This window comes from Leptopilina heterotoma, unplaced genomic scaffold, assembly GCF_015476425.1.
Source record: "Leptopilina heterotoma isolate Lh14 unplaced genomic scaffold, ASM1547642v1 Lhet_34, whole genome shotgun sequence".
Lineage (NCBI taxonomy): Eukaryota > Metazoa > Arthropoda > Insecta > Hymenoptera > Figitidae > Leptopilina > Leptopilina heterotoma.
Genome location: NW_025111027.1, coordinates 194,952 through 207,250, shown reverse-complemented (window position 1 = coordinate 207,250; position 12,299 = coordinate 194,952). Strand labels below are relative to the sequence as shown.

The 12,299-nt window shown below is 27.9% G+C and overlaps 1 protein-coding gene across 2 annotated transcripts in view; it reads left to right on the top strand.

The window, feature by feature from the left end:
- Window positions 1-4,384: 4,384 nt before the first annotated feature.
- LOC122505079 overlaps window positions 4,385-12,299 on the top strand; it is a 92,997-nt gene continuing 85,082 nt past the window's right edge. The window contains exons 1-2 of one of the 2 annotated variants that reach the window (XR_006301890.1): window positions 4,385-4,522; window positions 9,704-10,639. The gene's annotated coding sequence lies outside the window, so the exon portion shown is untranslated. Of the gene's footprint in view, window positions 4,523-9,703; window positions 10,640-12,299 lie in introns of those variants that run through there. The other variant, XM_043616513.1, reaches the window with a different exon arrangement.

The following is a 12,299-nucleotide window of genomic DNA, read 5'->3' as shown; positions in this document are numbered from 1 at the left end:
TTAATTTTGCTTATTTTGAATATTATTTTGAAGTTAGATTATCGCTAGTATTGTTACATTATTTCATTGAAATTGAGATTTTTTTATGTTATTATGAAATTTGGTTTGATGTGTGAGTATTTTATTGAACGAAAATTATTAATTTACTATTTTGTTAAGAATTGTAATTTTCAAATTTGAATGAATTTGCCGCCGCGGCGCTGCCTCGAAATAATGGCGCGCGCGACCGCCGTAGGTCAGGTTAGCTAGGAAACACGACGCTACCGGCGAATTAATGAGAAAACGTGACAAACACCGGCACTTGCGTTTTGGACTCGCTCAGCGATCATTTATTTTGTGGGCTTCTCCCTTTTAAATTTTGTACTTTTGTGAGATCGACGATTAAAAGGTGTCCAGGACGAGAAGACGACCCGGTTCTGAGTTGCTTCCCGTCCACGTCTAGTCTCGAAATCGGTGAGTCGACAGTATTGTTTAAAAGAATGCATATTCTCAATTTTTCGTTTGTTTTCTTTGATTAAATTTAGATTATTTCGCGTAGAGAATATAAATTCTTGCTTTCTTTTCGAAGTGACGCCACTTTTCGACCTCATGGTCTCTTCTTTGCGACAATTTTCGGTTTTGTCATTTGATTTCTAATTTCAAGCTTAAATTAAAAGGCTTCATTCCGAATCATTGTTCCAATTTTGTGATATTATTATGTATTTTACGAGTTTGTTAAAATTTCGTAATGCCTCGCGGTTTCCCTCCAAACTTTCTTGCTGTGATTAAATTCAAAATGTCGCGTATTAATTAGTTAGAAATAATTAGAGAATTGATTGTGTGTAATGAGTGAGTTTAGAACCAAGTCATTTTGCGTTAAATTTAGTTTATTTTGCGTATTAAATTTTGTTGAGTAGCAGAGATTTTTTTTGTTTTATAATGAAATTTCACAATTTTGTTTGATTATTTTGCGTACATTTTTGTAATTATTTGAGACGAATATTAAGTTCGAGAATTATGTCGGAAATTATTAGTTTAGATTTTATTTTGTTATTTTGTTTGAATTGAGCGAATATTTTGTTCTTTTTTTGTAAACTGAACATGATTACTTATTGAATATATTTTTTATTGTCAATTTTAATTATGTTTCTTTATTTTTGCCTTGAAAATACTCTCACCAAAGCCCTAGCCCAATGCTTCTTCATTTTTGAGTTAGTCCGAGCAACATTTTGCTGTGAAAATCCGGTAAATCATACTTAAGTATTATTTTGTAGATTTTGACTAAATTCCATTTTGATGCTTTGATTTGATATTCGCTTCTGTTCGATGATTCGCGAATTTTGTTTGATTTTGTGATTAAGTTTTGAAGTAGAATTTGGTGAAGAGAAATTAGCCTGGTGGTCTTGTTTCCTCCAAAACAATAATTTTGCTAATTTTGTTGCTGCTGACGATGGCTCATCGGTGAGCCTGGCGCCCAACAATTTTGTAGTTTTTGCCCCTTTTCGCTTAAGTATGATTCCGAAGGTGATTGCGCTATATCTCTGAACGGCACTGAGATAGCAATTATTAAGAATTTTGCAAATTTTGAATTATTTTGATTTATTTTTGATTTTGTAAATTATTTAAGCCATTGTAAAATTTTTAATCTCACAATATTATTAGAGGAAAATAAATAACAAAATTAAGTAAACAAAAATATTTATTTAAATGAACCAAATACGTTTACTAAAACTGTTTATTTGAATCAAACAAATCTTTTCTCTTAAAATAAACAAATTTTTTAGTTATATTAAATAAAAATTTTTGGTTAAGTGTAATAGCCAATTGCGGTAAGACAAACAAACGTATTGGAAGAAATTATTTGGTTGAATCAAACAAACGTTTGGTTGACTGTATAGCAATGCATTTATTTGGTTGATTCAACCAAAATTTAGTTGTTTCGAACAAATTTTTTTCTGAGTGCATGTATTATTTTGCTGTAACTCGATTCTGTTCCGAACTGCAGCGATTTTACGGATTTTTTTTATGTCGAAAAAACGAAGGGCGTAACTATTCTTGCAGCTATTAATGATATAAGGATTATTAATGATATAATTTTTTTTAAAATTGTTTAACGTTTTTGTTTTTGTAATCAAGAACAAAATGTTCTTGATTAGTTTATTATTTTATAATATATTAAAAAAATGCTGCCTAAAATTCTTTCAGTGTAATTGAAAATAACATGCATTTCAGTTAAAATATCTAAGGATGCCTGTCGTCGACGGGCGAAAGCTCATAAATAAAATTTTTTAAATTATTAAAATTATGGATTTTTATAAAAACAATATAATATCACACTAAAATTGTAAATCCAAACAAAATAACAGCACAATATTACCCAATGGAAAATTGCCAATGGTCACCATTGGCTAAATAATGGACCAATATTGGCTGCCAACAGTTTTTTCTTGGTCAAACATTGGCAACTAATATCGGGCTATTATTGCCAGAGTCTTGGTATGATCACGACTTTGCCAAGCATTGGCAGCCAATATTGGATCACTATTGGCTGCCAAGGCAAATGCCGGACATTCCAAGCCTTGGTTATTCATTGGCAACAAAGATTGGACCAATATTAATGACCAATGCTTTTAAATTAAATTAATGCTTGGTTATTACTTGGTTACCAATATTGAACCAACGTTTGAAATCAATATTTTACAAATACCAACACATATCAAAAATTTTTCAAAAAAAAAATTGAATTACTAATCTAGAAAAGGAAAAATAATTAATTTAATTAGAATACTCTGTTAAAAACAGAATGTGATAAAAATCAGACAAAGACAAAATTTGTCTAAGTTTGAGAATGCAAGCGTCTCTTCTTATATAGAACTGGTAATACAACTTGCTAGTGAGTGAAAGAAGCTCTGGCGCACTCTGGTGTTCGATTTTGAAATGTCCCGCGCTGCTTCAAAGTATATGCTCGAAATTATTTTGAATAAGTGCCACCAGGGTGCGCCAAAGTTTCTTCCTCTCGTTAGCAAGTTGTGTTACCACTTTATTAAACATTGCGGAGTGGTTTAAAAATCGTTTTTGAACTTCAATATTCTAAAACGTGTCTCGAGTTAAGACAATTTACACGAACGTCTCAGAGTTACTACAGAATACCAGCACGCGTCAGAGTTGAGATAATGTCATTCGGAGCCATCGAAATATTCAAGGAGATAATATTTCTATCCCTTTACCTCCAGCAGGGAGGTATAAAGCGGGATAAAAGTATGTAGTGACATTGAAATTAGTATATAAAGTTGTCTTTGGGTATAGAAAAGGATTCAATGGGATAAAATAAAGCTTATTTAAAAAGATTAAGAAAAAATATAATATAAAAGATGTGATTCATTGACATCTACAACTTTTGTCTAAAACATTTTAAAATATTTTTTATATTTACGAAGAGAATTACGAAAAACTATGTTTTTGGGTTTTTAATGTTTTCACCATAAAATTGTGCTAGTCGACAACTTTCACTTTAATTTTCGTAATCAGCAGCCAAAATTACGTAGGTATACCAAGTTCTAAAAAGATCAGAGGTAAGGCTGCGGTTACACCTCTGCAGGCAGCCTGCCTGCCTGCAGGTTGTCATGGTAACGTACAAGAGTAAGAGAGTCAGTGACTTCAAACTTCTCCCTTACTCTCGTTGCTCCTGCCTGCGCAGGCAGGCAGCCTGCAGAGGTGTAACCGCAGCTTAACTCGCTTTCTGAAGTATATCCCCGGCTTTTGTCTAACGTCATAAAAACTTATCTTTAAATTTCGACTGTTTTTTAAAGTTTGACTCAAAAGTTGACTGAAAATTGCATGGAAGTTTAAATTTTCTTGAACTCTCATGCAATGTTCAGTCAACTTTCACGTCAAACATTGAATAACAAGCGGTCATTTAAAGAACAACTTCAAGTTTGTCGGAGTCCATGTACTCCACAAATATCGCTTTCCTAGAGAGGCAGACATTGGGGAGCAGGGTAGAGTCCCGAAACAGTCTCCTCAAACTTAATATCAACAGCCACCCTAAGTTGGTCAAAATGCTTCATCGGCATTGCGACTCCAGCTCTCGGCAATGACGGCCCAGACAGAGTGAGACGTTTTTAATACATAAGAAAAGGAAGAGGTTTCTACCTCAGAATATTTTTTTGCATAAAAATCCATTTAAAAACACTACGTCTATTGACAAATCTATTGACAAAAATCATACAGAGAAGTGTTGTACATACATTTACTTATGGAATTTTAATATATTTACATTTTCCTATTTCAAAACAATACCCACAATAGTATTTGAATTACCTATAATTTATTAAAATATTTTCAGATTATGGCAAAACCTTCAGCTGAGACTTTACAGCATGCCATTAAGAATTTAAAGGAACCTGTTTTATTCCGTAATATACTTAAAACGTTCAATGGAGAGCATATATGGGAGATTCTTAATTGGGATTTAGAAACATTTTCTGCAAAGTTTGGAGAGAAAGTTTTACCTTTTAGAACAGGACATAAAGCAAAAACTACGGTAACAATTTAAATTTCTCTTTGACTAAAAATGCGTTTATAGTACAAAATTTTACCAATATATTTTACATGAATCTGTAATTAGAAGCTAACATTTATAAAATATATTGAATTCTTAAGCTAATTATAAATTACTTCAACAGTTAAAAAGGGTCCACAGTGGGATAGATTTCAAATCTCTCTCACCTTCAGTAAACGAAAGGTTACATGCTTTTAAGGAGGTTCTATCGCTTGACGCAGCTAGTCAAAACAGTGAGAAATATTTAATGTTTTGACTCACTTGGTAACGTCAAACGTTTGGCAACGTCGAATTATTTCTAACCTGTGATGAAAATTATCATTTAAATTTCGCGCTCAAATTTAATGTGTATAGTGCATGCAACGTTGCCAAACGTTATAAGTGTTGTTTATATTTTCAGATGAAACGTAAATTTTGTTTACAAATTGATTTATTGTAAATCTCACAGGTACCTATTGACAATTGTTTTAACAGATATGTAATTATTGCATATCTGTTTAGTATTTAAAAAATTTAGATCAATATCTGTTCATTTAATACTTTGCAGTTTGTAAATATATATGACAAACTACTCAATTCCCATAAGACTCAATGTTAAATGTTGAAAATCAAAAATGTTTATAACTTTTTTCATAGGTACCTAGAGGTAACAAAAATTTAACTACGCCTTTATATTAACTTTATCTAGCTGCTCATCAAGTTTTATCAAAATCTGTTCATTAAATCAATTATCGATAGAACCTCCTTAACTGGACCACATTGATGCATCCTGACTGTCGGTTTTTAACTCTTTGAGTAAGAATTTCTTAAACGTGCCACCTAAAACTTGAAAATTTTTTCCTGAATATTAATTTTCATACAGCATTTCATATGAAAAATCACAATGTAAAAGGATTTTGCAAAAAAAATACTCTTGTTATTATCAATTGAATATTTTTATTTTTTTTAAATAAAATTTCAAAAAAACTTGTTGACCAATCGCCCTGGCAAACCTCACTAACGGTCCAATAGCATCCTCTATTTCCTTTTGTGAAAAGAAAGGAATGACGCCGTTCGGATCGGGAGACTTGACAAAATCTTCAAACCGAAGATTTTGTCCTTTAAAATATAATTGAAAAAAATATAATTTACTAACTTTATTCCTACATTATATGTGTCAGGAGAAAATTTCCGAAAAATTTTGTAAGGACAAAATCCTAGGAATACTTTTCTAACAAATCCAAATCCAAGGTCATTTTGCACTTGAACAAAGATAATATAGTTAAAATGCTTTTGACAAACGTTTTGTCCAGTCCCAAACAATCAGCAAATTTTTTAGGTTGATCAAAACATTTTCTTGTCAAGTTCATCCCTGTATTAGTTGTACCATGGCCCTGCAGAACTTGGTCGACTCTTATTTCAAAAGAATCAGACAAACGTTTCTGTATTACAGTTTTTTGAGTGACAAATATGTCTAGAAATATACAACATTTATATGCTTTATTTACAATATTGCTATTAATAAATATTTTTTGTAGATAGAACGATTTGTAACTATAAATTTTTTTAAATAATTCCAGAAATGAATGTTTCAATTTTATGCAAAATACGAATACAAGACAATGCATCTCTTTATGTATTAATTAGTAAATAATTGATCTCTAGATTAAATTATTTAAAATTTCTATAATTTTGAAAAAAATTTGAAAACTACATAAAATAATGAAATTTTATTAAAAAGTGTATTTTTACTTTAAAAATAACTTAAGTATTTAAAAATAGTATATGTAATATCCTGAGGAATAAGAACTCAATAGTTAACAATATAGTCTTTATTGTTTGTACATAACTTGTGACTAGTCAGTAGGGTGTCCCAAAAAAATAAAGTTTTTTTTATTGGGTCTCATCCCCTAAAATTCTTTCAAATTGTGTAAAAATAAGAACACAATATTTGGAAATAAAAAATTTTAATATTAACCCGTGGTTCAGAGCCTTTGAACCATAAAAACGCTAAAAAAGTAGTGTTTTTTCATTTTTAACATAAATATAAATGTCAAAATATAATGAATGTCATTGTAAAGATAATTAAATTGCCTTTCGATCCATATGTCATAGTTTAAGATTCAATGAAAATTAAGAGTGTTACAGTCGATTAAAGATCAAATTTTATGAAAATTTTGATGATTTTTATTTTTTAGAAACTTAAGTAACTTGTACTTTTTTCACATTAAACAGTAAAAAATATTTAGGTTTTAATTTTTTTATTGAGAGTCTAACATTACGAAAATTTTTAGCCCTTGCCCAGATAGCACCGTGTTTTGCAGGAAGTTAACGGGAAGTTAACCATGTTAAATTCGAAACTTAACGCGGTTAACTTCCCGTTAATTTCCCAGAACCTCTAAATGTCCTCCGATTGTTATTTTCCGGTGTTAACTTCCTTGACGTTCTCCCCGTAAATTTCCTGAGAAATTACAAGGGAAAATTTATACAGTTTTAACGTGTAAGTGTACAAAAAAATTATTTTGTATTTTTCTCTAAACTTATATTCGTAAAGAACCCTAAAGAATTATAAGGAAATTTTCCCTAAAATAAATGTTAACTAACATAGTTTATACTTATATTTAAAAAATATGAAAAAATTTATTTCTTGAGTTTCGAATCTCATATTTAACCTCACCGTTTTTCAAGAACCTAACAAATACGAAAATATGTTTGAAAATAAATTTGGGGGAACCGAGAATCGAACACGGGTTCGACGGACGCAAAACGCAATAACCTAACCAACTGAGCTAAACTACCAATCGTTAAGGAAAAAAAAAATCTTGCCCTTAAGCTACAAGTACATTTATTGGTTGAAAAAAGCCGGTAAATTCAAATTGCTTTTTTATTTAAAATCATGCATTTATTTTAAATTTTATGAACTTTCTTTATTTTTATTTTTGTGTATATTTTTGTATACATTAATTTTAATCTCTTAAGATTAATGCATAAGATAAAACATATTTTTAATAAATTTTGTTAATTAATCATAGAATGAATTTGATCAAAAATAATTATCAACTTGAATGTAAAATATTTTTTATTAAATAAATCAACTTTCGAGTTCCACTGGAACAATCATGTTAATAAGATTAATTCTAAATTTGTTTAAATTCAATCATTTTGTCTAAATTTTTGAGGAAGAATTAATTATTCAAAAATACAATTATATTTCAAAATAATTTTTAAAAGAAAATTAATTAAAATAGAAAATTTTACAAAACTTTCAATTGTTTCAATTGAAATAATTTTCAGAAATACAAATAATTTTTAAAAAAATTTTATTTAATTTTTACAAGAAAGAATTTTTTTCCGAATTTCTAAATTAAATTATTCAAAATTTCAATACTTTTTGCTAAACAAAAATTTAAAAACTTATTCTTATTTACTTTTACATAGGAATTAGAATTTAAAATAATTACAATGAAAATTTTATAAAAATTGCAAATGTAATTCCTTCAAAATTTAATTATTTATTTAGAATTTTTGAATAAAATTATTTAAAACTTTAAAGATTTCTAAAGAAAAATAATGTAATTAATAATTGTTTGAAACAAAACTTTATATATATATTTTTATACTTTTGCTTCCTTTAACTTTTCAAAAAATTTAATTTAAACATTATTTCGAATTTAATTAATTCCTACGATTTCTTTTATAATTCTTTATATAATCCATTATTTTCTAAAATTTTAACTGAATGGTGTTTTTATCTATTCCTATCAAAATTAAATCAATTCTTGAAAATATAAAATTTTACAAAATTTCTAATTGTTTCAATTTTTTAAAAATTATATAAAAACTATTTTCGGGAATTCAATTATATTTTTTTAAAAACTAATAATTACTATTTTTGAAAAACCTATTTTTTCAGAATTTACAAATTAAATGTTTTAAATTTCAATAGTTTTTGTAAAATAAATATTTAAGTAATAAATAGTGAAAATTAACGATCACTCCGAGTCATGGAAAATAAAAATAAAAGAAATTCAATTCTTTTTACGTTTCGGCAGCACAGCTGTCCTCTTCAGAACTATAATTTATTATAAAAACAAAATATTAAAAAAAAAAGATTTTTTACAATTTTTTACAATTTTTTGATTAACAATAAAAAATTAAAAATAAAATATTTACCGAAAAAAAAGAAAATTAGATAAATTAAAATTATAAATTAAGATAGGTACATCTTTGTCGCTACGATTACAATATGACACTAAACAAATATACAGACAAGTACGAGTGAACGATGTACAATTTTTCAGGGTCAATGCCCCATCGATAAACAAAACTAAGAAAGAGAAATGTCAAGGTAAACTGAAAAGACAGCTGATTATAAATCCTTCTTTTCATTAAGAAAATGAGTATAATAACTACTAAGTTTTAATGTGTCATCTTTTTTATTAATTGAATTTTTTTGTAAGTTAATGTGGATCATTTCAGAAATTAAGCGTTTTTTAAATGAACCTTCTTTATCTAGTACTAAAAATCCATCCCAATCAAAATCATGACCAAGTGAATTGATATGTTCAGCAACAACATTTGTTTTTGAAATTTTGTGCTCATTAATACGAACACCCACCATTCTTTTCGTTTGTCCAACATAAGATGCAGAACAGTTTTTGCATCCTATTTTATATACCGAGTTTGTGATTTCAGATTTTTTACTTATATCTTTTCCTTTAATTACCAAGTTATGATTCATGTTCTTATTATTGGTTGGGATAGTTAGAATACTGTACTTATTTAGGAAAGATGAAGTTTTTTCATAAAGATTGGGAACATAAGGCAAGAAAACTTTCGGTAATATTTTGTAAACCGAATTACTTTTGTTACATTGTGAATTTGACTCAATGGAACACATGCGTTTCTTAATGTGCTTATTAATAAATTCGATGGGTTAATTATTATTAATTAATATTTTTTCGACAAATTTAATGTTTTTCTTATGGAATTTTTTATTCGAAAGTTTTATTGCCCTATCGACAAGATTGGATACTATGGCAATTTTTTGAGAAAAAGGATGTTTCGATTCATAGTTAATTGTTCGTCCGGAGAAAGTTGGTTTTTTATACCAGTCAGTTATAAGTTTATTATTTTCTTTAATTATAAGAACATCTAAGAAGTTAATTGTATTATTTGTTTCAGTCTCGTATGTAAATTGTAGTCTCTCGTCATAATTATTAAACGTGTCAATCATCTCATGAACTCCATTTTCCGGTATGCAAGCAATAATGTCGTCAACGTACCTAAAAAAGAAAATCGGTTTAAACGATAATTTATCATTACAAACCGTTTCAAGGTCATCCATGACAATATCTGCAAACAATCCAGAAATGGATGAGCCCATCGGTGTACCATATATTTGATGATAATATTTGTTGTTAAATTTAAAAAAAGTGTTGTTAAAAAGAAATTGACAAGCGTCTAATAAGTCATCTAGAGGTATATTTACATTTTGTGCAATTACTGAATAACGTTTAATGATAGAGTCACATACATGGTTGGAGCCAACATTCGTAAATAAAGAAGCGACATCAAGGCTAATCAGAATGTGACCGTCAGGAATATCAAGATTTTTTATTCTTTCTATGAAATCAAAACTATTTCGTATATGAGATTTGGCTTTTGGAAAAGAATCATTTAATATGTTATATACATGCTTGGAAAAGAAAAATGTTGGGGAACCAATAGTGGAGACAACAGGTCTAAGGGGGTTGTCTTTTTTGTGTGTTTTTGGTAAACCATAAAATTTTGAAAGATTTGCATTAGTTTGTGTAAATTCAATATCATTATATTTCCTATTCAAAAAACCACTATTGTTCCAATGTTTTAAAATTTTATAAGTTTCAGTTTTTAGTTTTGGTAACGGATTTTTTTAAAAAATTTTATAAGTTTTAGTATCGGATAATAAGTTTTCAACTTTACTAATATAGTCTACCTTGTCTAATGCTACCGTGACATTTCCCTTATCCGCAGTGGTGAATATAACATTCCTATGATTTTTAACAAACATTTTTGCATCGGATAACTTTTTAGTATAAATACGTTCGTTTATATTAATATGTCGTGGAGTATTATTTTCAAAATAACGTAGATTTTTAATTAGTTTGTTTCTTACATCATTAGAAATTTCATCATTTAATTAAAGAAATTAATTTTAATTTCAAAATACTTTCAATGTAAAAACATTTGAAAAATTGTTTGGATAGAAAAGAATAAATCTGTTTCAAAGGATTTAAATAAACTGCTAATATGAAGACTTTCAGAAAAATACATTTAATTACTTAATCGATTTGCTGAAATTGTTTTTTAAAAACTTTACAAACGCTAAGTACATCGTCAATTTGAAAGGAAAATATATTGTTTTAAATTAATATGTTAATATTAATGTTTATAATATGTTAATGTGATTGCAAATACATAAAAATGAATTAAATTTAATAGCCATACAATTTATAACTCTGTTTCTTCATCGCTTTTATCATCCCCATCGTGTGCACCGTCGTCGGAGTCGTCTTCCAATTCCAATTTCTCTTCCACTGCTCTCCTATTTTGTTTCTCTAATTTTTTCCTATTATAACAAATATTTAAGATAATCATAGAAGTATCGTTAATATTATAAAGTGCGAAACTATATTAAGAGAACCTTCTCTGATACTTACTGTAAGCGACTTTGACTATTTTTGCAGGTATATAGCCACCTTTTAACTGCCTCATCTATTTCCTTTCGTGTAAATTTTTCTTCGCATAGTTTGTTTATTCTGCCGTACTTGGTAAAAACTTAGTTAAGTCATATTTTAGTGAATCCGAGAAAATGATGAAAAACTGTTTGTATTAATAAACCTAATGTAGTATAAAAAATTATTTAATTTAACTTCACTTCCTAGGTAAATTGATAGAGTTCTTTTTAATTCTGCAGTCAAAAATTAATTATTTAAACAAATTATATTAAAAAATGGACTTAAGTGTTATTTTTTAAAAGCAAAACTTAGTTAAATTAACTTAAGGAGTGCTCAGCGAAAAGGTAGTCGAGTTCAGGCCGCCGATCAGAAGCAAGAACTTAGTTAACTCCACACGTGGCGTGGTGGGGGAATAACGTCTATATAATAAAATTAATACGTATATATTTAACAATAATTGTAAGAATTTCAGTTTAAAGAATTAAATTCTAAACTGATATTACAGGTTAAATTAAGGATTGGGATTAGCTGAAATTTGTTGCTAAAATTATTAAACAAAATAAAAATTAAGTTGAAAAAAAATAAAAAATTAAAAGTGTTTCTCAAAAACATTGATTTTAAGTTTAATTTTTAAGGTATTTTCATTGCAGATATGTTATTTTTGATTCCATATTTAAAAAATTAAGGAAATTTTCTATAAATTTTATGCAGTTTATTATTTACATTCTACTGACATTAAAGGAAAAAAACGCGTTAGAAAATTGCTCTGTTTTCGAAAACAGTGTAATTCTAATTTTTGAATTAAAATATAATTGTGGAGGATGCCCCATAAATAACTGTTGTAAGTAATTAAATTTAAATCAAAATGTTTCAATGTACAATTTATTGCGGATAAAAAGGTGTGGAAGGATTGTAAATGAAAAAACTATATTATGAATAGAAAAATATGGAATATATTTTTTATTGTAATATTCACATGAATGAATTAATTAACATAATTCAATATCCGAAAGAAATAAAATTCGATGAAAATTTTGTACTTTTATTCATTATCGTAGTTA